The sequence below is a fragment of the Pinus tabuliformis genome, chromosome 5_2 (assembly GCF_031772625.1).
Source record: "Pinus tabuliformis cultivar Carrire ecotype Pingquan chromosome 5_2, CPIR1, whole genome shotgun sequence".
Lineage (NCBI taxonomy): Eukaryota > Viridiplantae > Streptophyta > Pinopsida > Pinales > Pinaceae > Pinus > Pinus tabuliformis.
In genome coordinates, this window is record NC_142306.1 from 140,957,002 (window position 1) to 140,984,194 (window position 27,193).

Consider the following 27,193-nt stretch of genomic DNA (forward strand, 5'->3'; position numbering starts at 1 on the left):
TTTGTTTTGAGTATAAATGCAAAAAAATATAAAAAAAATATATATATATAGCAGACGCTTCCGCGGACGCTTCGCTTCCTAGATTTTTGGAAAATGACGCTTTCCGCGCTTCCGCTTCGCGCTTCCGCTTCGCTCCCGCTTCGTGCAACATTGATCATGATCACGAATAAGTGGGAGACCTTTGGGAGTCTCAAATACCTTGGAATGATTGTCCAAGACTTTTTGGAGATCTGGAAAAATAGATGATTCCACTGTGGACACATCTAGCGAACATAATTGTGCAATTACACCTCTTTGTTCCTTTTTTAGAAGCTTTGTCATACCGTTAGTGCTGATTATCTTTCCCGGTTTCCCTGCAATACCCCTTAATTCAACTTCCTTTCCTTCCACAGGAAATTTCATGAAAAGTTCTTGAAAATTAAAAGCTATTGTACCCAAGGATTGTAGCCATTGGACTCCTAGTACAACATCAGCACCTCCCATTGGAATGGAAAGCATTGGGCTAGTCAATACATATTTTCCCATGGATAGCTTGATATTATGGCACTTTCCCGAGCAATTTATTGTTCCTCCATTTGCAACCATCACTTGACACCCTGGTGCTAGATATAAGAAGCAATTCAATTCTCTTGCTACCTTACAACGAATAAAATTGTGGGTACTTCCTGAATCAATCAACACTATTACCTTTTTCTTCTTGATTTGTCCTTCTATCTTGATGGTTTGAGGAGTGGTAATTCCCGCCAATGCATTACAAGATATGGTCGGATTCATTTCTTCTTTATCTAGGCTTTGTTCCTGGAGTATATCCTCTTCTTTTGATCTTTCTTGCTCCTTTTCTTCTTCCTCTTCACAATCTATGTATAATAATTTCTTCTCAGCACACTTATGACCTTTAGTGTATTTGCTATCACAACTGTAACAAAGCCCTTTTGCTCTTTTTCCTTCCAATTGTTGTGGTGTCAACCTTATAGGTTGTGGAAGACTAGCGGCAACAACACTTCCGTCTTTATAGTTGTGAGTGGTATGCTTCCTGGTTGCCATAATTTTGCTTTCTATTTTTCTTGCTAACTTGAATGCCTTCTCTAATGAATCAAGTTCCCAAAGGCGAACATCATGTTGGATATTATCCTTTAAAGACCCTATGAACACATCAATCCTATGCTCCTCTGGAATATCTTTTACCCTTATTTTCAATTTTTGGAACTCCTCAATGTGCTCCATTATTGAACCCTTTTGTTTGAGACTTATCAATTGGCTAAAAAAAGTGTTGCTTTTGGTATCCTCATAATGTGCTATCAATTCTTCCATAAAAATTGCCCAAGTGATAAATTGTTTACGAGAGCAAAGCCATTGATACCATACAAATTGATTTGGTTCCAAATATAAAGTTGCAATACGTACCTTTTGTGTGTTTTGCACATTATTGAGATCGAAAAATTGCTCCATCTGTAATATCCATGTTGCGGGATCCTTGCCATCAAACTTCCTCATATCGATTTTTGGAATATGGTGGGTCTTTGATCCAACATTAGAGTCCATGGAATCATGATTAACATTTCTTTTGTTCTCATCATGAGTTTCCTTTACTACCCTTTCACCATTAGTGACCCTTTCTTGTAGCAACTTATTCGTATTTATCTTCAATTCTTCCATGTCTGTCTTCAAATCTATCTTCAAATCATTCATCTTAGCTTCCACGTCATTCATCTTAACTTCTACACCTTTCTTTAAACAATCCATCTTAGCTTCTACGCCTTTCTTTAAACCATCCATCTTAGATTCTGTTCCTTTTTGTGCAAGGCACAGTTGTTGCACTTGGTCTTGTAATTTTGATATATCATGTTGCATTTCTTCCTCTTCTTCATGAGTCATGCTAGAGCCTTCAGGTTCCTTACTAGGTGTTTTCATTTTCTTTCTTCGGGGCATCAGTTACCGATAATAATGCTCTACTATGCCCTTTGAATTCCTTCAAATTAAATTTTCAAACCAAGCTTAAGCAAAAATTTAAGAAAATCTACACACCTTTTTTCACTTTGTAGGAGCTCGATATTGCCTCTGATGTATCTCTGTACTTTCCAATCATCTAGATCTGAATTTGTGACCTGCAGTAGCCCTCTGTGTCCTCTTTCCAATGCCACAAGTCTGACCCAAATTGGATTCTCCAAGAAAGAGTTATGCGAAATCTCCCACAGTGACTTGATTATAGACTAGTTCAGTAGAGAAAACTTGTACGACGTGCCACGAGTCACTGTTTCGACCTTTGGATCTGAAAAATGCATACAAGAAACTACAATCCGTCCTCTTTCTGTACCTTCTTATGAAATTTCAATCTGATCCCCAGAGAGAAAGTTATGACGCTTTTCCCCAGGTCACCTGTTTAGAATGTAATTCAGGAGTTTGCAAAAAGACCAACTTACTCAGATCATATCTCCGCAAATATAGCGCGAACAGCTCTGAAATTCAGACCCGAGGTTCAGTGCGATTTCTTCTCAAATGGGTTTTTTTTGCAACTTCTGAAACGTCGCAGGAAAAAAGTTATAGCGAAAATTCCACGATGACCTGTTTGGAGCAGCAAAACCCTAGAATCCAAAGCTTTGATACCAAATGTTATGAAACCAGCTCAAGAAAAAAATAGAAAAGATAGATCAACGCCTTAGAATTCAGCCTCTTCGAGGGGGCAACCTACTTTACATTACATAAATGAACAATTCTTGGATGATTCAAATGACAAAAGCTCCTTTCTATATATAGGAGTGTAAGGAGTCACAATATAACCCAGCCGACCTAACAATAATAATATAAAGCCACAAAAAAACAATAGAGGGATTCTATGGGGCATAGTAATAACAATATGGGGATAATAGGGGCACAACAATATTAATAAGGGGTACAACTACAATAGTAATGGGGTAATCACTAGTATTATAGGGACCCAACAGTTTCACCGACGAAATTTTGCCTTTCGAATATCTGGCAACACGAATATGCTTGATGGCACACAAATTCGACCATGGAACTTGAGAGATGATTCGACCCCCATAAGATTTGTTGTGGGCCCTCTTGAGATTATACAATCTGCTTATGTAATTTTAATTTGGCAGCCTTTTAATCTTTGGTCCCCCCATATGGCGTTTCTACCCAACGCATTTCCAAAAACAATGCCTTTGTCTTACAGCTCTAGACAAATAAAAAATTTAAATAATGAGCTTCATAAAAAAACAAACCTCCACACTAATGCCATGCCGTTTTTCACCTTAATTTGTCGTCAATGTTGTTGACGAATTTTGAATGCACATTCCTTCCAAGAATTTTATCACGGCCACACTTGGTAACAATATGCCACGACCCCTTTACGAATAATTTGCTTCAAAAATATTAATGTGATGGCAACGGAAATCAGATGTTCTACTCACTGGTAATATTGGGTGATTTTGTTGAATGCATCCAAGAATTTGTCAGAAATTATCGAATAGTTAGTGGGAAAATTTGTCAAGCTCTTTGAAAAAGCTTTTATTTTGCTGCATGAACTAAGTTTTCAACTTCTCCAGAAACCCTACAACAATAGTGGTTGCAACTGGAAACAAACAAAACTCGTAGGCTGAGCCAAGACCAAGGCTCTGATACCATTGTAATGTCCCACTTGAGGAAAATTTGGAACAAACCCTTCACAAGAAATTTCTACTCATAAACAGAAGATTGCCATGTAAAATATAACAGATGAAATGCATGCAATTCCATAACACGATAAGCAGAAACAATCTCAATTTTTTTATAATATATATAAACTAGGGTTTTACATGCTGGAACAACATAATATCGAAAATAGCTAAGATAAACTGGGCAGAAATAGATCTACAATAATGGCACAATGGGCCTCCCAAAACAAACTGATAATCAAATAATTGCAACCTGTGAACCCTGAATGGATTCACCGAGGGAAGACATGGGTGCTCGCCCACTCTCACTGAATCACCAGAGCAGTGTTACTTGGGAGCGGGAGCGAAAGTGGGGAGCGGAAGCAACATATTCAGAAGCTCACAGTTTGGGAGCGAATCCCGGAGTGTTTATATATATATATATATATATTTTTTATATTTTGATACATATATGTCAACAAAAAGATGTAGAATAATGAATTAGATATAAAAAACATAAGAAAAACATAGATTGAACCATATAACAACAATCATCTAGAAGTTATAATCTTCATCAACCACGTCCACAAGTTATTAACATAGTAATATACAACATATTGAGTCTCATGATTCATCAATCTTAAAGTTTCAAGCTTTCAAAATTCAATATATAACGTTTATCATCATTGATCACCAAAGTTGTACTTGTAAGCTAAGTGTAACCATTACAACAAATAATATCTAACATGAAATGAAATGTTATAAAATGAAATGAAATGAAACAACTTTCAAGTTTCATGAAGCATCATATTCATAATTCATTATTGATGAGTTATAATTGCCAACTTCAAACTTAAATTGTCATATATTGTTTAAAAAAATATCATAATAAATATGAAAGAGTCAATAGTTATAAAAGCTACTAGAAACTAGAAAAGAGAAGTAAATCTATTATCTATTTCTTATGCTTGGGCCTCTTGCCACCACGAAAAATGTCTAATTTTTTAGTCTTGTTGGAAAAGAAGGATCTTTGTCATTAATATCACCCTCTAAGCATTAACATAAGATAGAAAAAGCATAGCATGTCAAGCCAAGATTTTGTTTGAGTGATGCGTACATTTTTAGGAGGGTCATGATAGAGGAGTTCGACAACCAATGTCACTAACATCAAGTTACATAGAGGGATTGGTGCTCTTGATTAAATACGAGTTCCATACCCTAATACATGACAAAATTCAATGGAAACATTGCAATCCCTCAATCTTGAAATCCTGAAAAATTGATAAGTCTGCTGGATTTGAATGAAATATGAAATTCTACTTTCTCCATATGAAATCCAATGAGACCGGAACCACTCTCAAATATCTTGAGTCATTTCATGGTAATGTTAAAAAGTTAAGTAAAAGGATGAAAATGAAGATTAAGGAGAATGTCACTTTTACTTTAAGAATTTAACATTACCATGAATAGCATATCAATACTAGGGCCTAGACTTGATCACTAAGCTGCCCCACTCAAAAATTATTTGTTTCTTTCAAAAAAATTGCATTTCGAACATTACTACAAAAAAAAAATTGCAAAAAAGGCAAAACGCTCCCGAAAAGGCAGGAAGCGAAAAAAAATTTAGGGAGCGCGCTCCCAACCTGCTCCCGAGTCGCTCCTGCCCGAAGCGCGGATTGGGAGAGGGATCGGGGGGGTGCGCTCCCCCCAACACTGGGTAAGCCTCACCTCTGGTGAAGAAGATAACATATCTTTTATCCTCAAGGATAGCTACTAAAACTAGGTTCTTCTTCATCCCTCGAACATAGAGAACATCTTTGAGATGGAGAGTGTTCCCAGACACCCTCTCAAAATTGATAGTACCAACCCCCTTGGTCGCATACTTGTCATTATCTCCAAGCTCAATATGCACCTGCAAATCCTTCTCCTTTAGTTGGTTGAAGAACTCTTGTTTCCAATCATATGGAAAGAGGCACCTGAATCAATATACCACGTGGTGCTCCCTATTGAGCTTGCCATGCAACCTATCAATGAGTAATCCTTCTCAAATTGAGAGGAAAACCCATCTACCTCGGCTAATGTAATTACATGCTCCTTGTTTGACCCCTTCTTCTTTCGATTAGGACACTTAGAAGCTAAGTGCCAAAATTCATGACAGTGGAAACACTTGATCTTACTTAGATCCTTTTTCTTCTTGTCACTCCTTTGGTTGCTCTTGCTCTTCCCTTTGCCTTTACCTACAAGAGCAAGATTCTCCTCTTCCTTCTCAGCCTTGGAACCCTTGCCACTACTATTGATGTTTGGTTAGCATCGGATGTGCTCTAGCTTCGAAATTTTGTGGAGGGCCTAGAACACATGAGATCTCCAAGACCCATAAATCATTTGGTGAAATTCCACCTTGTTGTATTTTATTAAAATAATTAATATTTTTAATGGGGTTCCTAAGTCTAAACTTGGGAAAATTAAAATATTAATGGGTATTAAAGAAAATATGGGTGAGAAGCTTCTAAGAGACGAGGATCAAGTCTAATTTAATCTTAGTCGTTGATTAGAGATTAGATCACGGCCGTTGATATCTCAACAGGAAAAGTATAAAGGAATACTTGAGAGTCATTTGTAGACACACCAGGCAAATAATCAGTAACCCAAGGGAAATCGATTCTCAAGGAGTAAGAGTTCAATTTCAGAGGGAGATTCGTAGGGTGAAGGAAGAGAAGGGTATTAGCACTAGTCGGAGATTGAGGAGAGGGGACACAGTGCATCAAAGGGGCAATGCAGAGGGACAACTCAGAGAGGCAACGTAGCAAGGGACGCAGTCCTCATGCAGTGCTCACGCGGAGATGACGTAGAGGTGATGCATTGAATGCTGGAGGGTCTCTTTGGTGTAAGAATTTCTCCAAAGGGTGGAGGAGAGTTATCTCGGGTGTTTTCTCAAAGGTTTCTCTATGTTCTGCAAATCATTCCTTATAAAGAGATTGTTGCTGAAGAATAATAAATAAACCCTCATCTGTTGCACCGGTTTTCCCGCATTGGGTTTTTCCGCGGACTATTGTCCAAAAATAACTGTGTTGATGTGATTGATTTATTGTGCTTGTATTTCACTGTTCTTTTCTCTATGCTGTTATGTGACAACTGCAGTAGAATTTAATTTGATGTTTATTGAAAGGTTTTGTAAATAACTTATTGTAGAAAATAAGTAGGAGAAATAAATCAGCAACTGCAGTAGAATTTCGCATTAGAAATTTTCACATGGTATCAAAGCAGAGATCGGGCAACAGGATTAGAGAATTTGCAATGAGTCGTGAGCATGATGCTAGAGCAGCAACTCAAAAGGACTCACGCAATTCTCCCAAGAAAGAGGAAAGCACGAAGAATATAATGGATCACGACAATTCTGTGTTAGCTTCCAGACTGGAAGAAGAAGTCACTTGCTTGGCAAGTTCTACTTCCTCTAAGGTTTGGTATATTGATAGTGGAGCTTCTGCGCACATGACGAGAATATGAGAATGTTTCTCGAGCTATCAAGAAGAACAGAGGAATTTCCAATTCACCATGGGAAATAAGTCAAAATGTACACCTCCGTAGGAAGAGGTACTGTAGTTTTTCAAACAGAAGCAGGGTATCGGCTTCGAGCTACCAATGTGTTGCATGTGCTTGGATTGGGGATGAACTTACTCTCTGTATCTTAGTTACAAAACAAGGGCTATGATGTTTACTTCATTGGGAAGAAAGTATATGTCAAACATCTAAGTTGGAAGAAGAAGGCCCAAATTGGAGTCAAAAGTAACAGACTATATAAGTTACAATTAGAATCTCCAATGGCATTGATAGGCAGTAGTGGTGAAAAGGATTTGAATGAACTATGGCACAAAATGATGGGGCACTTACACCATGGGGCTCTAAGAATTCTCAGAAGAACCGTCATGGTAGTTCCAAAATTAAGTACCAAACGAGACGATGTATGCAAAGGTTGCGTACTGGGGAAGTACGCCAAAGCGGCTTATTCCAAAAGTAACAATAGGGCATTGAGTGTTTTGGGATTGATACACTCAGATATCTGCGGACCCATGTCCACAAAAGCTCTTAGTGGTGTCGAAGAATTCGACACCTTGATTTATGGCCATTCTGGGAAGACTTGGATCTACTTTCTAAAAACCAAGGATGAGGTTTTTGATCGATTCAAAGAGTTTAAAGCTGTGGTTGAGAATTTGACAGGGAAGAGGATAAACGTGTCGCGCTCAGGCAATGGTGGAGAATACATTGATAAGGGCTTCACTGATTTCTGTGCAAGGGAAGGCATCAGAAAAGAATGGACAATGCCATATAATCCGGAGCAGAATGGAGTAGCAGAGAGGAAGAACATAACTAGAGCATGGTGCTGTCTAATTGATGGTTACTTGGGGAAGATGGGACTTGTCAAGGGTGATGCAGATCCCAACCTCTACTATCTGATTGTAGAGAATGAGCCTCTAATTCTGGTGTTATATGTGGATGACCTTTTCCTGACAGGTTCATCTAGGCTCATCAAAGATTGCAAGGAAAACCTAGCTACAAAATTTGACATGAAGGATTTGGGACGGATGCATTATTTTTTGGGGTTGGAATTTTGGCAACAGAAGGGTGGAATTTTCCTTGGACAAGGGAGGTACGCTACAAAATTTTTAAAAAGGTTCAACATGCAAGACTGTAGACCCATGGCTACTCCAATGATTACCAATTGGAAGAAGATTGATGCGTCTGAAGATAAAGAAGTAGATCCCACCTTGTACAGGCAGCTCATAGGGTCCTTGATGTATCTGGTCAATACCAGGCCAAACATTTGTTATGCTGTCAACACCCTCAGTCAATTCATGGTGGAACCGAAGAGGGCGCACTCGACAACAGCCAAGCATGTTCTCAGATATATACAAGGAACGGTCGAGCATGGATTAATGTACACCCGAGGCAATGATATTAGGTTGAATGGATTCACTGACGCAGATTGGGCTAGCAATTCAGTAGATCGGAAAAGTACCACTGGGTATTGTTTCAACATTGGATCAGGAATGACCTCTTGGTGTAGCAGGAAACAGAAATCTGTAGCTCTACGCTCAACTGAAATTGAATATATGTCAGCTAGCACAGAATCGTGTGAAGCCATATGGCTTAGGAAGTTGCTTGTGAATCTATTCAAGAGAAGGATGGAAACGACCAATATTTTGTGTGATAATTAAAGTTGCATCAAGCTCTCTGAGAATCTAGTTTTTCATAATCGGTCGAAGCACATTGACATCAGGTGTCACTTTATCAGAGACTGTGTCCAGTGAGGGGCAGTACAGTTACGGTACACTCCGACAGGAGAACAGGTGGTAGACATTCTCACCAAGGCTCTAGGAAGAACAAAGTTTGTTTATTTTAGGGAGAAGATGGGGATGATTGAGAATCTGTTTCAGTAGCAGAAACGGATAGTGCAGGGAGTTGCAGTGCAGCAATTAGCAGTGGCAATGCTATGGGCAGCATGATGCAGCATATTGAGAGGGAGTTGCAGTATAGATGTAGCAGTGACAGTGGCAGTGTCATGGGCAGCAGTACAGGTTGCAGCGCAGTGGATGAGGGGCAGCAGGCCGAGCATCAGCAGCGTAGAGGACCGATGTCGTGGATCAGTGTGATACTTCTACTGGGAAGTATTGCTAGAGCACATTCCTCGCTAAGAGGGAGTGTTGATTTTTGGGTAGCATCGGATGTGCTCTAGCTCCAAAATTTTGTGGAGGGGCTAGAACACATGAGATCTCCAAGACCCAGAAATCATTTGGTGAAATTCCACCCGGATTGTATTTTATTAAAATAATTAATATTTTTAATGGGGTTCCTAAGTCTAAACTTAGGAAAATTAAAATATTAATGGGTATTAATGAAAATATGGGTGAGAAGCTTCTAAGAGACGAGGATCAAGTCTAATTTAATCTTAGCCGTTGATTAGAGATTAGAACACAGTGGTTGATATCTCAACAGGAAAAGTATAAAGGAAGACTTCAGAGCCATTTGGAGACACACCAGGCAAATACTTAGTAACCCGAGGGAAATTGATTCTCAAGGAGTAAGAGTTTGATTTCAGAGGGAGAGTTGCAGGGTGAAGGAGGAGGGTATCAGCATCAGTCGAAGACTGAGGAGGAGGGGACACAGTGCATCAGAGGGACAATGCAAAGGGATATCTCAGAGAGGCAGCACAGTAAGGGACACAGTCCTCGCACAGAGATGACACGGAGGTGACACAGTGAAGGTTGGAGAGTCTCTTGGGTGTTAGAATTTCTCCGAAGGGTGAAGGAAAGTTATCTCAGGTGTTTTCTCAGATGTTTCTCTATGTTCTGCAAATCATTCCTTGTAAAGAGATTGTTGATGAAGAATAATAAATAAACCCTCATCTACTACACCAATTTTCCCGCATTGGGTTTTTCTAGGGACTATTGTCCAAAAATAACTGTGTTGATGTGATTGATTCTTGTGCTTGTATTTCACTGTTCTTTTCTCTATGCTACTATGTGACAACTACAGTAGAATTTACTTCGATGTTTACTGAAGGGTTTTGTAAATAACTTATTGTGGAAAATAAGTAGGAGAAATAAATTAGTTACTGCAGTAGAATTTCGTGTTAGAAATTTTCACAACTACTGCTAGAAGCCTCAACTAGACTGAGCCTTAGCTCCTCCTGGGTGAAGTCACTCCATAGGCGTTCCCAATCAGACAACTTATCTCGTCTAGTAATCTCTTGAACAAAAGTAGCCCACTCCTTGGTAAACCTCTTTATAGCAACTCGTACTAGCTCTCCATCCATCAGCTTCTCTCCCACAACTGCTAGCTCATCACAGACTTCCTATATTCTGGTGAGATAGGAAGTTACATTCTCAACCTTCATCATCTTGATTGTTCTCAGTTTCTCCTTGAGAATCATCTTCTAATTCTCGGGAGGATCTTGATAGAGCTTGATTAAGGCATCCCACATTTCCTTAGCTATATTTTTACCTGCAACATGAGGGACTGCATGATCCCGGAGTCCATCTAGGATCATCCTCTTGGCCTTGGCCATCTGCCTTTGGAAAAGCCTTAACTCATCTGGATCTAAAGGTTCTGTAACACCCTGCTCAATGAATTCCTTCAGCCCAAACTCGTCTAACAAGAACAATATCCGGACCTTCCAAACCCCAAAATTTGAGGCGTCATCCAGTCCATCTTGCTCTCTCAACCCTAATCCTACGCGAGTTGTCATCTTTTAAACTTGAAGACTTTGTGTTGGTCAATCCCTGTTCACTGCTTTGATACCATGTAGAAAATCCACGAAATTCTGATCTGCTAATATGAACAATCAGAAATATAATTTCTTTTCATACAAACACAAAATTTCTCTACAAAATTTTGTAGCAGAAAAGGAACAAAAATAAAACACAATTCACACAATAGAACAACACAATTTTTCTAGGGAACCCAACTAGGAAAACCCTCGTTTGCTTGAGAGTTTTATTGAATAGGAATGAGCAATAGATCTCTTACAAATACACTTGATTTAATAGAGAATACAGACTGATCTCTTAGCCTTAGACCAGGCATGAAACAATCTGCAAGAATATTGATCTACTTCCCTCAAACTAGCTCACACTCAAGCCTGAAATCCTTGCACAATTTCCTTAGGAAATAGGCCCCTATTTCCTAGCACATTTGATCTTCTAAAATTAGGAATGTCTCCCTACTTTTGTGCGCACTTCCCAGAGGAAATCTCCTCCAATAATTCGCACAAGAAAACCTTGGCTTCTTTCCCACATAAGCTCACACAAACCCATGCTCAATCATGATTACAAATTGTGCCTTCGATCTCCTTATAAGCACTTTGAATAGGCTATTGTTAGCAAGTTCTATGTTTGGAAAAGTCGAACTGGTGGTTTCCTAGTTAACAATAGTTAACACATCTTGTTAATTAGTCCCTCCTAAAAATTAGGAACCTGACTCCAACAATTCTTCCAGTTCCCAAACCAACTCACCCTAGAAGATAAATAACTCAGTCTTCCACAAACTCACAATAGTCAAACAGCTTCTTAAACTTGTCCTCATTACTGGAACTTGTACACAAGGAGAACTCAAATTCAATTCCTTGAATTAAGGCACAAATCAAGCAAGCCACTCCTTCGCTACTTTTCAACATCACAAATTGTCATGCAAGCCTTAGGGCTGATGTCATCCCTATTTACTGATGTTACACATATCTAATAGCCCTAAAACCCTCTTGTTTGCATTTAAGTCATAGTATCTATTGGAAATCCTCGTTTCCCTTCTTGTTGAAGATCATTTTAAGGATTTTTCTAAGGCTGTTATATGCCATTGCATGCCCTAATAAAGAACATCAATCAAGCCCTAACTTATAGCAGCCTTGTCATAGGTCTAATGTTAGAGAGCTTGAACCCTAGTCTAGAATATCTTGGTCATTTTAGGCATTGCCAAGCCCTCTACCTATATTTCTAGAACAAATTTCAGCAGCAATGGGAGAGTTTTTACAGAGTTTTTGCAGGAATGTACAAGTTGTACAGTGTACCAAAACAGCTAGGTTTTGCTGTAATTTTTTCTTGTTTTTTCAATGGGCTATTTTCCTAGTTTGGGAGCCCTTGTATGCTTGGAATAATTTTAAAGAAAAGCTCATATTTGAAGAGTAGAAAATTCTGTGTATTTTGGAGATTCGTTTCCTATAGCTTCCACTGATTTTTTATTTCCTGTTAAATCTCCAACAAATGTATTTTATTCTATGAGCTAAATAATTCAATTTAAATTAATTTTACAGTAAGGAATGAATTTACATAGGTTGCTAAAATAAAGACTTTAACATGGTATCAGAGTTTGATCTCTGAGAGAAATCAATTTTGAAGTAGTTACAGCCGCAGATTTGAAGGCTACAATAACAGATCTGTAGGTTACATCAGTGGACCTAAAGCTTACAGCAACAGATTTGAAGTTACATTTGTAGATCTAATTTTCCAACATTCAAAATCTAGAGCAAATCTAGGTATACAGCAAGCAAAATCTTGCAAGTATGAGTGACCAATAGACAAATCTAGGGTAGAACCATGTATACTGCAAGCAAATCTTGCAGATATCATTGACCAGCAGACAAATCTGATGCAAATCTGGCTTCGCAGTAGCCGGATCTTGCAGATATGAGTTACCAGTAGAAAGATCTAGTGCAGATCTAGGTATACAACAGTGAAATCTAGTAGATTTGAGAACCAACAATTATATTTTACAAAGTGCTCGATGGAATAAGCACATTTGCCGGGCAGTTTTGGCTAGACCAAGAAGATGACAACAGCTAATCTCAGGTTTGAAGACAGATTGGATAGAGCTTCAAACTTGCCTCCCTGGAAAGCAAGAGTTGCTTTGCTTTTGAAGGAAAACGATCTTTGGGAGATTCTTAGAAAAGTAGTTCCTTCATCAACAGATACACAGCAATTGGCAGCTCATGAGAAGAAGGAGATCAGATCCATGCAAGTAATCTTGGATACAGTGAAGGATCATCCAATGGACCAATTCCTCACTTATCCACGAAGAAGATGGCCAAGGAGATGTTTGACACCATGGTAAGTGTCTTCTAGAGCGAGAACATAAACAAAAGGATGGTATTAAGAAATAAGCTTAGATCTACGCAGATGTCTAGATCAAATTCAGTTATCAATTACCCCATGAAGATCACTTAGATTAGCAATCAGCTTGCAGTGGTTGGGGAGAAGGTGACTAATGCAGAATTATAAATATGGCATTGAAAGGATTCTCAAAGCCTTGGGAACCATTTGTCAAGGGTATCTGTGCATGAGATAACCTTCCCACTTTTGAGAGGAATTGGGGCAATTGATTATTGTGTCCAGAAAGAGACTCATGAGGAGTCTAAAGCCAGTAGGCAAGGTGACAAGAACCTGGCCCTTGTCAGATAGACAAGGAAGGGCAAAGGAAAGGATTTTAATAAATGAGAGAGTGAGGAATCAACCTCACAACCGAGTTAAAAGAATTACTTGAGTAAAATCAAGTGTTTCTTATGTCACAAGCATGGTCATATGCATCACAGTGTCTAGAAAGGAAGAAGGGTGGAGGGAAGTTGTAACAGAAGGAGATAGCAGCCTCAGCAAAAACTCAGATAAGTGAGTTTGTTGTGAATACTAAGAATGATTTCTCATTTGTTTCTTATCTTTCTACCAACACAATTTCTAGGAGTGCATGGTATATGGACAGTGGTGCACCTCACCATATGGCATCAGCACAGAAATTGTTTATAGTCTGATGGAGCAGGACTCAAGAGTACATGTGGAGCTTGGCAATGATGTCAAATATGCAATACAAGGAATTGGGACAATTTCATTTCAACTCGAATTAGGTAGCTCATAGGATGTGTGTTGAAGTTTCTAAGTTTACTTAGTTTATAAACCCTTCATGCACTTTTTCTGATTTATTCCTACCTACTTGTTATTTTTCTTTAACAAGTTATTTACAAAGTAAATACTGAAAATAAAAACCAGTGCATGTTCAACATATTACAGATCAGCAACTAAAAGAAACAAAAACAAACACACCACATGACACCATTATTTTTGGACCAATGTCCCCGGAAAAACCCAATGTGGGAAAACCGGTGTAACTATTTGAGGGTTTTCTTATTAAGTAATATCAGAGTACAATCTAGGTGCCGAAACTGGCCTACCCAATAGAGAATTTCCTTAGCAGCTATACCTCACAGTTTGAGAGAAATCTCCTGGCTAAAACTCCAGAAAACCCTTCCGGCTTCTCCTCAACACAAAACTGCTCTGCAACCCCAGCGTCTACCCAAACTGGACTGTGTCAGCCCCTCTTTGTCTCACGCTGGCCCTACGTCAGCCTTTCTAGGCCTGCGTCGGCCCCAGGAGGCCCTGTGTCAGCGCTGGGAGCCTCTGCGTCAGCTCCAGGAGGCCCTGCATCAGCTCTGGGAGCCTCTGTGTCAGCTGCGCTAGCCCCTCTAGTGCTTTGCGCAGCACTTGGTTGCCTCTGCGTGAGACCTTGCTAGCTCTGCGTCACCCTCCTTGGCTGTTGCACTACTCTCCTGGCACAATCTCTACCTTCTCTGTTTCTTTATACTCAATGCCCCTCAACTGCTCTCCCGATCGTTGATTCTATCTTTCTTAGCAAACCCCGCTCTAGAGAATAGAATGACTGATCATCTAGTGTATTCTCCAAGTGACCCTCAAGCCTCCTCTTATACTTTTCCTATTGACATCTCAACGACCGAGATTAAGTCCTTAATCAACGGCTAAGATTAGATCTGGCTTGATCCATGTCTTTTGGACAATTCTAACACAGATTCATATTAATACACATTAATATTTTATTTTCCCTAAAGTTTAGACTTAGGGACTCCATTAAAAATATTAATTATTTTAATATCTCCTGATCTGTTTAGAATCTGCCCAAACCCTTTTTGGGTATTGGAGATCTCATGTGCCCCAACCTCTCCACCAAATTTCGTGGCTAGAGCACATCCGATGCTATCCCAAATCAATAATGTGAAGGACGTGTTGTATGCTCCAAGGCTCAAGAAGAACTTGCTTTTAGTCTGTCATGGAAAACAAGGGTTTTGCCATGGTGTTCCAGAAAGGGAAAGAACTCATCAAAGCAGAAAGATCTAACCCTTACAAAGCTCGAGTTATTGGGGTTAGAGAGGGAAATTTGTACAGGTCACGGGGTAATCCTATTTGAATCTTGGTTCATAACAGTGACAATTTGCGTGAGTTGTGGCACGAGAGGATGGGGCACCTGCATTACAGAGCATTGTTGATTCTAAGGAAGATTGTCACTAATCTTCTAGGTTTCAATATTGAGTAGCAGGGGAGTCTAAGGATGCACGCTTAGCAAGCATGCCAAGGATGTTTTCCCAAACAGCGAGTCCAAATACAAGGAGATTTTGGATTTGATAAATTCAAATGTATGTGGGCCGATGTCAATAGCATCAATACAGGGAGGCATGCATTATGTGTCTTTTATTGATGACTTTTTAGGAAGACATTGGTCTAATACATGAAAACCAAGGATGAGATCTTCAGCCAGTTTCAGGAGTTTAAGACTTATGGAGAACCAAACAGGGAAGAAGATCAAGGTTCTAAGTTCTGACAACAGGGTTGAGTATAGCTCTAATGACTTCAAGGATTTCCACAGGGAGGCAGGAATTAAGAGGGAGTTGACAATATCTTACAACCCACAGCAGAATGGGGTTGTGAAGAGAAAGAACATGTCAATCATAGAGGTTGCTAAGGCCATGATCCATGATCAAGATTTTACCATGTTCCTTTAGGAAAAGGCATGCAATACGATTGTCTACATCTAGATTAGGAGTACTCACAGGATTTTGGAGGACAAGACACCAAAAGAAGTATTCACTAGTATGAATCCAGATGTGAGCCACATACGTGTCTTTGGTTTTCCAATGTATGTACATGTACCAAAAGAGAAAAGGACCAAAATGGAGCTCTCCTACATAAAGGGTGTGTTTGTAGGATACAGCAAACCTTTGGAGTTATATAGGATTTTCATTCCAGTAGAGAAAACCACTGTGGTGACCCAATATGTGAAGTGCAAGGAGGATCTTGAATCCAGGAAGTCACATGAGACCCTACCAGTGACAAAGGAAGAGGAATAGGAAGATCTAAAGATTGGTTTGTTAAAAAAATATGGAGACTTGTAGATTTTAACTTATTTTCCTTATCTTGATAGTTACTTGTAATGTTAGTTGGTATTTTATTACTTCTTTAAATCTGAACATCAAGCAATTACCAAATACAATGAAGATCACAAAGAGACAGAGTCCAAATGGGGTTAACCAAGAGTCCTATTAGGCGGTTTCTACTTCTAAAGGGGATAATATGTTCAAGGTACATCCTTCAACTCCATACATTGTAAAGCTCCAATTCATGCTCCAAGAAAATGTGTGAAATTCCCAAGAGAGAAAAGAGATCCAATCCAAAGTGATGATGAGAAAATGAACTCATCTCACCTGTATTTATACACTAAAGAGGAGCTCGAATAAGTCTCCTTGGCCTACATAAGCTCATAAAATAAAACAATGTGCTAATATTCTAACTTTTGGTGACAAGCCCACCAAACTAGCTCACAAATGAAAAAATATGCCTCTCAAGAGGTCAAATGATGAAAAATGCATGTCGTAAGGCCCTCTAAGAGGCCTGATGAGGTCCATGGGTGCCATAATGAAGAGTAGGACCCTCAAAAATGATGGGCAAGGGGTTGGCCCTTTGTTGTCCAAATAATAAACCTGTGGTGCTCCCAATGGGTGTGGGGGCACAATAATAACCTCATGGGTCCCCAAATGAGTCTATGATGCCTGTAGATCGTCTGCAAGTGCTCTGATGATGGTGTAGGGGATGCCACATCAGCCTACAAGTCCTGGGTCAACTGCCAAGTGCATGGTACATCTGTGGGGCCAGCTAGGCAAAGGTGAACCAAGTGCATCTTCCTCGTCCAATGGGAGTATCTCGAGCATCTTTGACCATCCTCGGGGATCCATGGAGTGTTTTCTACTGTTGTGGAGTCCCATGGCTCTCAACACACACCCTACATGTGTCAATGTAGCCCTATGGAAGATTAGGACCCTATATAGGGAGACCAAACCCAAGATGGAGACCATCTGCAATCCTGCATAATATCCAAAGCATCCCCTAGCCTTCTAGTACAACAAGTCATTAGAGAAATCGAGTAAATGAGCTTACAAACCATGGACCACAGGTGGGTGTTGAAGTTTCTAAGTTTACTTAGTTAGAAACCCTCCATGCACTTTATCTGATTTATTCCTACCTACTTGTTATTTTACTTAACAAGTTATTTACAATGTAAATACTGAAAATAAACACTAATGCATGCTCAACATATTACAGATCAACAACTAAAAGAAACCGAAACAAACACGCCATATGACACCATTATTTTTGGACTAATGTCCCCGGAAAAACCCAATGTGGAAAAACCGGTGCAGCTATCTGAGGGTTTTCTTATTAAGCAATATCAAAGTACAATCTGGGTGTCGAAACTGGCCTACCCAACAGACAATTTCCTTGGCAGTAATATCTCTCAGTTTTTGACAAATCTCCAAGTTGAAACCCCGGATAATCCTTCCAGCAGCTACTCAGCACCAATCTGCCCCAGAAACCCCAGCGTCAGCCCCTCTCTACCTCACACTGGCCCTACGTCACCCCGGATGGGTCTGCGTTAGCCTTAGGAGGCCCTACATCAGCCCTTTGGCCCTCTGGGTCAGCAATTCTAGCCTCTCTAAGGCTCTGCATAGCTCCCGGCTACCTCTGCGTGGCCCTGCGTGAGCCCTAGCTGGCTCTGCATCACTCTCCTCGGCTACTACGCTGCTCTCCCGGCACTATCTCTGCCTCTTTGTCTCTCTGTACTCAAATGCCCCTCAACTGCATCTCCCGATCACTAATTCTATCTCTCTTTGCAAACCCCGCTCTAGAGAATAGAATGATTGATCACTCTGGTGTTCTCTACAAGTGACCCTCAAACCTCCTCTTATACTTTTCCTGTTGACATATCAACGGCTGAGATTAAGTACCTAATCAATGGCTAAGATTAGATCTGGCTTGATCCATGTCTTTTGGATCATTCTAACACAGTTTCATATTAATTCCCATTAATATTTTATTTTCCCTAAGTTTAGACTTAGGGACTCCATTAAAAATATTAATTATTTTAGTATCTCCTGAATTGTTTAGAATCTGCCCAAATCCTTTTTGGGTATTGGAGATGTCATGTGCCCCAACCTCTCCACCAAATTTTGTGGCTAAAGCACATCCAATGCTACCCCAAATCAATAGTGGGGACTTCATAATGGTCTACCCTTCCATAATGGGCTTCAGGACATGCCAATGTCCCCTAACTCCAAATGGGGTTAACCAAGAGTCTCATTAGGCGGTTCTACTTCTAAAGGGGATAATATGTTCAAGGTACATTCTTCAAAAGGTGGTGGCATGTGACAGATAGGTGAATGAAGTAGGGGATAAAAAGGGGCAGCCTTAGACCACATGCTGGGGTGCAAGGGTAGCTAATAAAAGGGAAGCCCACACTTGGGTTTATAATGTAAAGGAGGGAGCAGTTGTTGTACATGAGGTGCCTTGAACTTGATTTTTCCACCCTTCTTTATATGCCTTTTGCCTTTTATGATTTTCTTTGATTAACTGCTTGGGGCTCAAGGCGTAAGAACATGATGCATAAGATATAGCAGTGAATACCCCCTTTTAAGGTAGGGCGGTTCATTGCCCACTAGGGGTTGGGATAGACATGGGTTCCTATGTGATGAAGGAGGCCCATAGAACCTTTAGGAACGAGGGTGATGGCCATGATGATGGGGTAGAGCTCGTGTATTGGCTTTTGCCCACATGCTAAATGTTAGTTTTTGGTAGCATCGGAAGTGCTCTAGCCTTGAAAATTGGTGGAGAGGCTAAGGCACATGAGTGCTAAAGAACCCAAAAATCATTTGGTGAAATTCCACCCGGATTGTATTTTATTAAAATAATCAATATTTTTAATGGAGTTCCAAAGTCTAAACTTAGGGAAATTAAAATATTAATGGGTATTAATTAAAATATGGGTGAGAATGATCTAGAAGGCGGATCAAGCCATATTTTAATCTTAGTCGTTGATTAGAGACTTAATCTCGGTCGTTGAAGACTCAACGGGAAAAGTATAAAATGGAGGCTTGGGGTTCATTTGGAAATACACACAGAAAGATTGAGGAAATCAATTCTCTGAGGTGAGAAGTTCTCAGGAGGAAAATCGATTGGGGAGATCTTACCGCTGAGGGGCAGAGAGAATCCGGGAGGAGGACTTTCCGCAAAAATACAGAACAGAGAGGCAGAGAGAGCCGACACAGAGGCAACACAGTAGCCGGGAGAGTTGACGCAAAAAAGCTACTTGTCACACAGAATCCAGAATTGTTGGAACTGTCGGATGTTATAGCTCTGATACCACTTGTTATAGTTTTGATCCAAAAATATAAGACAATGCAAATAGACCCAGAAACAATAAGATAGAAATGCTTCTTTATTGATCAAACCCTTAAGGTAGGGCAACACCATACATTCACTCCTTAAGGAAGGAGAACACTCCACAAGCCATATGCTTGTTCATACAATAATCCTTGAGAATTCTTTGACATGGAGTCTCTAGCCTCTATATAGGCCTCATACATACAATACCATGGGTCACTACCATGGTTCCCTCATACCATCAACTAATACCATGGGCCCATTACATTATTACTAACTACTTGTGGTCCCTTACATGATATGGGTTAACCACCTTATTTATTACTATGGCCCATCTCATTATTACATTATTACCTTGGGTACCTCCCTTGGTACCCCATATTATCCCCCTTAGGTATATAACACCGGAACTATCAGGAACTACTGGAACAGCCAGGAGAGCTTACGCAGAGGGCAAAGAACGTGACACAGGGCTAGCGCAGCAGAGTCAGCGTAGAAATAGTTGGGGTTAGCCAGTCTTGCCCCGGATCAGCGAAAATTCTGCCGGGTGAAGTGAGGTAAAACTCACTCAGATTTTCCACTAGTGTTTTCTCCGTAAAGGGTTGTTAGATGAGCATCCTAGAGTTGTATTCAGATATTTCTCCCTCATAATAATAAACCCTCGGAACTGCTGCACCGGTTTTCCCGCATTGGGGTTTTCTGGGGACTATTGTGTCCAAAAATAAGTGTGTCCTATATATCTTGTTCTTTGCTCTGTTTTCTGCTTCATGAGATCAAATATTTAATTAGTGTAGGTTGCAGAAGTAATTTGCTTCAGTATTCAGAAGAATAACTTGGTTAATGTATATTAAAAATCAAGTAGGTGAAGTAGATTCAGATTTGCTGCAATATGGGTTCCTTCGAGTGTAGCAATTTTCACATAATATCAGAGCGTTAATTTTGAAACGGGAAGAGCAGATCAAGTGCTAAGCAGTGACGCCAAAAGCTGCACTTGGCAACGATTCGAATCCCCTTGAAGGGATTGCGCAGTCCTTGTCGGAAAGCAAATCTGAGGAAATCTCTCTCTAAGCGAGACGACAGAGAGGTACGATTTCCAATTCGTGAGTTTGCAGAGGCAGAGGGAGTGACGCAAAGCCTCAGCGCAGTGCTTGAAGGGCGCAGTTTCTACCGAGGCAGAAATCTGCTGGAAAAGAACGAAGACACGTAGAAGGGGAATTTTCTCCTCAGAGAACTTTCCGCCAGAAAGTTTGAATTTCTCACTTGCTGAGCAACGAAGTAGTGCTAAGCAGTGACTAGAGGAGTCAATTCGATAATTGGGTGAGATGGCATCGCATGGGCTCAGAGATTAGGATAGGTTGGAAGGTGCCTCCAACTATGTCATATGGAAGACCAAAATCTTAGTTGTTCTGGAGGAATATGATCTCGAGGCCTACGTCAAAAGTGTTATAGTTATTTCTGTTGACAACGATCAAAAAAAGAAGTACAAGGCCAAGCAGGGGAAAGCAAAGAGGCTCATTCTCGATGCAGTTCAAGATCATGTGGTCTCACACTTGCAAGGCAAGGATACAGCCCAAGAGATGTGGGAAGCCTTGTCATCTTCGTATGAAGGCTCTTCCAAACAACAAAAGATGTACTTAGAGCAGAATTTGCAGCGGACTTTGATGCAGAAAGGAGAAGGGGTGAACCTCTATCTTTAGCATCTTCAAGACACTAGAGACCAGCTTGCTACAGTGGGGTCCACTCCTCAGCCAACCGCGATGGTGAGGATAGCCCTTAATAGAGTCTCGGATGAATGGCAGGCTTTCGTCCAAACCATATTTGGCAAAGAAAAAATACCTTCATGGGAGGAGATGTGGGCGGCTCTTCAACAAGAGGAGTTAAGGAGGGACCAATGAAGGTCAACCTCAATGGCAACAGTGGGAGTGGCACAAAGACAAAGGAGGAGGAAGGAAACGCAGCTCTAGCATCGAAGGGACAGCAGAAATCGGAGCGAAAGGAGGACATTTTGAAGGTGAAATGTTTCAGTTGTGGCAAGATGGGCCACTATGCATCCCAATGTCCTTTGAGCAAAAAGCACAAAGATGAGAAACATGATCCTAAGGTTGCTTCAGTAAATATAGACGAGGAAGAGTATGCCGTGAGTGCCCACGCATCTCCAGGAGGGAGATAGGGCGATATTGGGTTGCAGTCAGGAAGACTACATGTGGATAGGATCCTTGAGGAGTCCACCTCTTGGATCAATTCCGTGCTACCAAAGCCCAAGATTCAGCAGTAGCGAGATGGACTTAGTGTCAGATAATGCAGTGGAGTGTTTGCAGGACAAATGCAGTAGCTATGGACCAAAGACTGATCAGCACGGAGCAAGGTTGGCAGCAATGCAGTTGGCACAGTGCAGGAGTCGGCATCAGTGCAGGAGTCAGCAACAGTGCAAAAGATTCAGAGGGTCAAAATTAGCAACAGTCAGATTCTAACATTCATTGTATTATGTTGAAGTTTCGAACACAGTGAAGTTGAACTAATTTTGGATATTTTTCAGTTGTTTCTCTCAACAACTGAGTTGCAGTATGGATGCAATGTTCGCAATGGCAGTGTTAGCAGCATAGCAGATGCAGCGTTTTAGAGGGAGTTGTAATACAGATGTAGGGTTTTAGAGGGAGTTGTAGTACAGATGCAACAGTGGCAGTGGCAGTGTCATGGGCAGCAATACATAGCAGCAACAGCACAGTGTTGGTGGCAGCAGCAGTGCAGAAAGGAGGTGCTTCAAAAACAGAGCAGCATGCAGGTGGACATTGTTGCTAGATCACTTTCCTCGCTAAGAAGGAGTGTTAGTTTTTGGTAGCATCGAAAGTGCTCTAGCCTTGAAAATTGATGGAGAGGCTAAGGCACATGAGTTCTAAAGAACCCCGAAACCGTTTGGTGAAATTCCACCCAGATTGTCTTTTATTAAAATAATTAATATTTGTAATGGAGTTCCTAAGTCTAAACTTTAAAAAATTAAAATATTAATGGGTATTAATTAAAATATGGGTGAGAATGATCTAGAAGGCGGATCAAATCATTTTTTACTCTTAGTCGTTGATTAGAGACTTAATCTTGACCGTTGAAGACTCAACAGGAAAAGTATAAAATGGAGGCCTGGGGTTCATTTGGAAATACACACAGAGAGATTGAGGAAATCGATTTTCTGAGGTGAGTTCTCAGGAGGAAAATCGATTGGGAAGATCTTGCAGCTGAGGGGTAGAGAGAATCCGGGAGAAGGACTTTTCGGAAAATACAGAACAGAGAGGTAGAGAGAGCTGATGCAGAGGCAAGGCAGTAGCCTGGAGAGCTGACGCAGAGGAAAGGCAGTAACCTGGAGAGCTGACGCAGAAAAGCTACCTGTCCCGCAGAATCTAGAACTGCCGAAACTGCCGGGAACTGTCGGAACTGCCGAGAGAGCTAATGCAAAGGGCAAAGAAGGCGACATAGGGTTGACGCAGAAATAACCAGGGTTAGCCAGTCTTGTGCCAGATCAGCTGGAATTCTGCCGGGTGAAGTGAGGTAAAACTCACTCAGATTTTCCGCAAGTATTTTCTCTATAAAGGATTGCTAGATGAGCATCATAGAGTTGTATTCAGATATTTCTCTTGCATAATAATAAACCCTCGGAACTGCTGTACCAATTTTCCCGCATTGGGTTTTTCCGGGGACTATTGTGTCCAAAAATAAGTGTCCTATGTATCTTGTTCTTTGCTCTGTTTTCTATTTCATGAGATCAAATATTTAATTAGTATAGGTTGCAGAAGTAATTTGCTTCAGTATTTAGAAAAATAACTTATTTAATGTATATTAAAAATCAAGTAGGTGAAGTAGATTCAGATTTGTTGCAATAGGGGTTCCTTCAAGTCTAGGAATTTTCACACTAAATGTGTTTGTCTCAGCCATCTTTTTCATGTTATGGTACCTTTTCTTGTTGAATGTGGCCAAATATCCTTTTGTCTTTCTTTTTAGCTGCCTCAACCTTTGGGCATCATTCTGGGCCTGACCCAAGGTGTGGGCAAGGGGAAGGGGTGAGCTAACCCTATGTGGACCCAGTGGAGGAATGTGGACCCAGGTGGGAGAAATGATGAATGGGGTAATAATGTGTGGAAAGGGGGTAATATAAGCAGATAAGGGCGCAGGACCACGCAACCAAATAGGGGTTTCCAGTGAAATACTATCCCTAAAGCTAAATGGTCAATAAAAGACGGGACTAGAATCCAAGGTTAATATCCAAAAGGGGACAAAAGCACAGACCTAACCCATTCTTTCTGTTAATGCCCCCATTAATCCATGCCTAGAAGTGTCCATGATAAGCAAACTATAATTCTTAATTACCAAATGACAAGGCATAACTTTAGGTTTGGGAGACCCACCTTCAAACATACAATCATGGCAGATGGGCGAGGGACCACATGGCTGGCTCAAGTGGCGGAGAAATGGCACAATAAGCTATCTAATGGCTGCAAGGGGTTGTTGTTGCCGGTCGAGGACCATCTTGGAGAAAAAAAAGAAAGAAAATCTCCTAGGGATATCACCCACAAAATGGTGGGTAACATATGGCTCCAATTGGGACGTGATCTTTTGAAGAAGTGGGTGAAGCTACTCGAATGAGAGGTCACAAGAACTCCAACAATCTCTTGGTTACCATAGACCTGTCCCCTGCACATATATAATAGATGGAACAACACGGGGCAGCATGCTTTCGCAGTGTCTCATGATCGCACATGCTATATGTTAGGCCATAAAATCAACAGATAGATAAAATATGTAAATTTTAATTTAGATGCATCTAATCTACCGTGAGAAATATCATATGATGTTAGTTCTAATGCAAAATCAACATGTGATGCATCCTACTCTACCATGCATATGATACAATGTCAAGTGCTAGGTATAATCATAGACCCAATGCAACCAACATGCCAATTGATCAAACCAAGAATCCATGCTTCCATAATTATTTTTGCAATAGACTCGACAATATAAATGGGAATAATGATGTGAGGAGTTACGGGGGTGGGAGGTGGGAAAACAGGAGACCCATATGATATAGAAAGGAACCCCAGAAGAATGGAAAGACATCAACCGAGAAGATTGAATTTGGTCTTCTAACCAGGAGACAGAAATATCAATGATCAAGTACATGCATCTTTGATGAAGAGCTATCTCAAGCATATCACCCTCTAGGTAAGAATGATTGAATGTCTCGAACATATTTAGGATGGTATCATTTTGGTCATTAGGAATACAGGGAGTGGTTCTTCAAAGGGGAAAGCATCTCTTCATCAAGACTAGGGGAATGAACATTATCACAAACCTCTATTTCCAAGGCAAGGGAAGAACACTCAAACATGCAGACAAACCCTTCATCAGGGGCATTGCCTAAGAAAGCATCTTCCTCAATTTCTTCTATATTAGAGTCATCAGAATTTCCCACAATCTTGGAAGGCTCTTCTTTGAATGAATCATCTTGGAACACAAAGAAGAGACCTTTCCAGTCACTATGAAGGGCTTCATAAGGACCAACATTGTTATTCAGAACCGGCGGAGCATTTTCTTCTTCCCTGAGCTCATTCTTATGGACTTGAGAAACCATGGGGTCTTCATTTCTATAATCATACCCAATTCCCCAATCAACAGCCTTTCACTGGATAGCTATTGCGGTCTCCAAGTTCGATCAAGTGAGATGAGTTTCCCTTAGATAGGGTTTGGAGTTGACTGCATTCTCCCGTCATATATTTGGAGGCACCACTGTCAATAACCCATACATTCTCGTCCTTGAATCTGCAGGATAAAGCGAAGAACAAACTTTCATCTGTTACTTCCTTTGCGAGCTTGGAGATGATATTCAATAGAGAATTCTTGATAGATGTAGCGAGATTTCCAAGAACCTTGAAACCCTTTCTTATAACTCTTGTCATGGTACCAATAAGGATGTGATCTTTAGTCTCCTTGCACCTTAGCTCTGATACCATGTTGGAAAAATATGGAGACTTGTAGATTGTAACTTATTTTCCTTATCTTGATAATTACTTGCAATGTTAGTTGGTCTTTTATTACTTCTTTAAATGTGTTCATCAAGCAAGCACCAAACACAATGAAGTTCACCAAGAGACAGTGCACAAGATGTAGGCTCCAAGCCAAGGAAAACCCCACCCAAGGGGAAAACCTAGAAAAATGCTTCTCTTCCTGTTTAGAATCTACTTACAAAAGAGACTTCTAAGACCCAAAGACCCAAGCTAATAAACCCTCCAAAGCCCAAGCCATCCCCTAGCAAGATCTTCCCCGAGACAACTTCCAGAACTTCGATACTGCTACTGCAACTTCTACCCCTGCAACAGAATTTCGGCCCAGCAATTTCTGCCCCCTGCAACTACAACAGAATTTCGTCCTCGTGTAACTGCCATCTTCACATACCCTGGCAAGACAAGAGAAAAGCTTCTTTGACAAAATTTTGATTTATGCTCTTCTTCTTCATTCCCCCAGCTACTCTTCTTCTCCTTCTCTATTGCAGATCGAACTTGCTTGAGATGTGTGTCGAAATGAGGTCGAGCTCCTTGTATTTATAGCCTTTAGCCCTCATTTAGGTCAATTTGATCTTGCTCTTTAGTTGACTTGGTCATGGGCTTATCCATGGCTTTTTCTCGATAAAATAAATATTTTTCTTCAATATAATGAGTCTAAATGGGACTATGACACATGACCAATATTATTCTTTATCCTAGAAAGACCTAGAAAGACCTAGAAGACCTAAAAGAACGAAGAACATGATTTTTAATCAAACTTGAGTATGAAACCCATACTCCAAAAATAAATATAATTTCTTTTTCTTTCTCTCTCTTTCTCTTTCTCTATAAATAATATACAATGCCATGATTACAATGAAGACCGAACTTACAATTTTCAGCAGAGTCTAGATCAGTAGCTTCTAGTTCAAGAAGTCAACCTTCATATGAGTAGAGATTAGCTCCTAGTTTTGTTAGGAAACCTCGTGTTGATGTGAGTAGCATCAGAAGGTCTTCTACAATTGCTTGGTGTCTTAGCATGTGGAAGACATTTTTTTGCCTCTTCTGGTTATTTATGTCTTCTTTCCTAAGTTTAACTTAGAAAAAGTACAATAATTAAAGTCAATTAATTATTGTGGACTATTGGGTTATTTCTAAGGGTAGATAATTTAATTATTTAAGTGATGTTGCTTCTCATCTCCTTTGGGACTTCTTCCCTCTAATGTCTTCCTGCACTGCTCCAATGAAGACTAATTCAAGGTTGAAAGGTTGCCACCTATCACTGCAAGATGTCCTTCTCCAACAATGAACTTCGGTTGATGTAATCTGCTCCCTTTACCTTGTTACCCACCACCTATGGGTAGCATATATAGGAGAAAATTTTTCTCCTAGATGGTCCTCAGTCGGCAGCCAGCAACCCCTTGCAGCCACCAGATAGTTCGATGTGCCATTATCTCTGCCATCTGAGCTAGCCATATAGTCCCTCGCCCACTTG

At 40.4% G+C, this 27,193-nt stretch overlaps 1 protein-coding gene across 1 annotated transcript in view; it reads right to left on the reverse strand.

Moving 5' to 3' along the window:
* Positions 1 to 27,193, reverse strand: part of LOC149157902 (bifunctional protein FolD 2-like) — a 241,417-nt gene that overhangs the window by 19,895 nt on the left and 194,329 nt on the right. The window lies entirely within an intron of this gene.